The following is a 3,318-nucleotide window of genomic DNA, read 5'->3' as shown; positions in this document are numbered from 1 at the left end:
AGACTCTGCATGGTTACAGGAAAGAGTTCAGGAGCCCATCGACCCACATTGGTGGAGACCACCTAATCCTCCAGAGAGTGCCACTCCATCTTCCTGGGGTTAGCTCCACATGCAGTAAGGCCATTATGTCTAAGGCCGGCAAGACTTGAGTCCAAAGATTCGACTTTTGGCATGCTGATAAGCAGCAGTGATAAGAAAATCCCACACACTGGCTAGTGTAACTTGTGTAACATTTCATACATTTTTTTCAAGCACTGCACCATCATTAATTTGCATCAGGCTTTCCAAATTAGAAAAGCTTCACTTATAGAATTTCTTTCCAGTGGGAGATTTCACATGACTTTTCAAGTGAATGTTAAAACTGAAAATATTCTTGCAGTTTCTATACTATTAGAGTTTTAATCCTGTGTACGTTCTTGTATTTACAAGGTCCAGCCAGCTACAGTGTGCATTTTCATATGTCCTTGAGTGGGTATGAGAGAAATGAAACATTCCCACATTCTGGACATTCATAGGGTTTTTCTCAGGAATGAGCTGATGTCATCCAAAGGAACTAACACAACTGAAGACCTTACCAAAAATTTAAATTCAAAAGGCTTTTCTCCAGTCTGAGGCCTCCCAAATTTTCACAAACAGAAAAATCTGAAGGCTTGACCACGTTTCCTACATTCTTAAGGTTTCTCTGCAGTGTGAGCTCTTTCATGTTTATGAGGGAATGGGAAAGAGTAAATGTTTTACCACATTTCTTACATTCAAGGGGTTTTATTTATTTATTTATTTATTTTTGAGATGGAGTCTCACTCTGTCGCCAGGCTGGAGTGCAGTGGCACGATCTCGGCTCACTGCAACCTCCGCCTCCTGGGTTCAAGTGATTCTCCTGCCTCAGCCTCCTGAGTAGCTGGGATTACAACCATATGCTATGTTACCTAAAGCCTAAGGCCCAACCTCCCTATGTTACCTAAGGTCCCGCCCCCTCTGCACAGCTCGCTCCCCATTGGCCGGGGGGCGGGCCCTGGGCGCCCGGCTCCGCTGGGGGCGGGGCGGCGGGCGGCAGGCGGCGGGCCGGGCCCTGTACACCTGCATGGTGTGTGTCCCGGCCTCAGCCCAGCGCCAGCTGCAGCTCCTTGATCCGAGCCGGATCCTGAGCGGGGAACACGGGCTGAAGCGGGCGGCGGCGGCGGCCCCGCCCCGGGGCTCCCTTGTTGAGGCTGCCGCGTCTCTGTCGGCTGCTCAGCTGCGCTCTAGTCGGCCCAGGCGCCGCGGCGAGGAGCTAGCGCTGGGAGGCGGCGGCCCGAGGTGAGACTGGGCGACGGGCGACGGGGTCTCCGGACCGGGCGGGGGTCTCTGCGCCGGGCGTGGCGGCTCCGAGCTGGGCTCCGCAGGGTCCGGGGTCGGGACCCCGGGTCCGTGCGCCTGGGCTTTGTCTCCGCCTCGGGTGGCACCGGGGGCTTCGCGTCTGCTGCGATACCGCGTGGGCCAGCGCGGGGGTCCCGGGCGCCCTGCGGGTGCGGGCCGGTCCCCACTGCTCCCCGGCTCCCCGCGTCTGCCGCGGAGGGGACTGCATGGACCCGGGCGCTGGCTTCTGCCTGGTCCTCCGCGGCCTGGCTCGTCCCCGCGTGCGGCAGAGTGGGCCCTGCATGGACCCACTCATGGAACGGGGTCCGGGTCACCGCGTGTGGAGACTCCAACGCCCTCCCCGCCCTCCCTCGCAGTGAGACTGCTTCGCCAGACTCACCGAGGGGACTGCGCGGACCCTCAGACGAGGGAGTCCGTGACTCTGGGTGGGGGCTCTTTCCTGGCCCCGCATGATGGCTTCCTGAGTGTTTTGTCACTTATCTAGGTGGCTGCGTGGACCCGCGCGCGTGGGTCCTGGCTGCCCTGCTAGTGGGGCTGTGCGCCGCCCCGTGACTCGTCTGGGTCGACCCCGCCTGGGACGCGCGTGTAGTGGGGGTCTGTGCGCGGTTGCTGGGGACGCACTGCCCCCGCCCCGTGATTTATCCTCTCACTTGCTGGGCGGGAGAAAGCGAAAGGCGCGGGCCCGGAGCTGTCGCGCAGCGGCCTCACCGACCTCTGCCCAGGCCGGCGGGTCCCGGGGGGCGAGGGGTTGTCACCGCGCGTCCCACCGCTGCACTTCCTGCTCTGGCCTTCGGCTGGTTCTGATTGGTGGGAGCAGGGCCCTTCTGCCTGGCGCTTCTTGATTTCTTCCGTTAGTAATGGGAAGAAAAAAAAAATCTGGAAAGCCAGATTGAACTTTGTAGCTCTCAGCGCCTGGAGAGTGGAAGAAACTCTCCCAAGAATTTGGCGGGCTGAAAATGCGTTTCAAGCAGGAGCATCCACACCCACGGAATGAGGCCAAGGCAGTTACAGTTAGAGGTCAGATTTATGAGGGGGGAGCCAGGGTGAGGTCCATAGGTGGGGAGACTCCGACCTCAGCTTGATGGGGAGACCTGATGCTGCCCCTCAGACACGTATTTCTCAGCCACCAGAGAAAGTGGAATCACTCCTTAGTGAATGCTTTCATCAAACTTTTGAAAAACCTGTAATGTCCCAGGAAGCAAAATCGAAATGGACAGTTTTCCCCTTTTAAGAGTGTTAAATGTCCCGGAGACAAACAGCAGAAGGCTCAAGGAGTCCAAATACTCAACCTGAAGTTCTTTCTGAACAAGAGATGGTGTGTAAGTAACAGGCATACGAGACAAAACTGAACTAATCACTGCAGCTGTGGCTCCTAGCCCTGTAGCATGTCATGGAGGCCCTGTTGCCTTCTCTGCCCTCTGCTGTCCCAGACCCCAAGGCTACAGCCCACCTCCAGTCATCAGCTCCTGCCGACCCATTGCTATGAACTCTGTTTCGGTGGCTCCCTTCTCTCTGAAGTTTTGCTTGTTCTCCTGAAGTCCTGGTCTTTAAGAGCTTATGATCTGCAGGGACAGATTGGCTTTGGGCAGTACATAGTTAACTGTAGCACAGCTTGAAAAATACTCTGATAGAGGTGGGCAGGCAGTTTGTACATGCGGGTAAGTGCGAGGTCCTTTTTCAATACCATGAATCCAAGTATTCATGCTATTTAAAATCTGCAATTCTTTGACTCTCCAGAGGATTTTTAGATTAATTTTTTTTCTATTACTTCCTAGTGTTTGTTGCATAGTTCAGAGTACTTGATTAAAACTTACCAGGCCGGCTGGGTGCGGTGGCTCACGCCTAAAATCCGAGGACTTTGGGAGGTCTAGGCAGGCGGATCACTTGAGGTCAGGGGTTCGAGACCAACCTGGCCAACATGGTAAAATCCTGTCTCTACTAAAAATACAAAAATTAGTTGGG

At 55.3% G+C, this 3,318-nt stretch overlaps 1 pseudogene; it reads right to left on the bottom strand.

Moving 5' to 3' along the window:
• Positions 1–958: 958 nt before the first annotated feature.
• LOC115895901 lies at positions 959–1,944 on the bottom strand (annotated as a pseudogene).
• Positions 1,945–3,318: the final 1,374 nt, after the last annotated feature.

This window comes from Rhinopithecus roxellana, unplaced genomic scaffold (assembly GCF_007565055.1).
Source record: "Rhinopithecus roxellana isolate Shanxi Qingling unplaced genomic scaffold, ASM756505v1 contig3635, whole genome shotgun sequence".
NCBI classification, from domain to species: Eukaryota; Metazoa; Chordata; class Mammalia; order Primates; family Cercopithecidae; genus Rhinopithecus; species Rhinopithecus roxellana.
The sequence above is the reverse complement of the archived record's forward strand: the minus strand, read 5'-3'. Positions and strand labels throughout refer to the sequence as shown.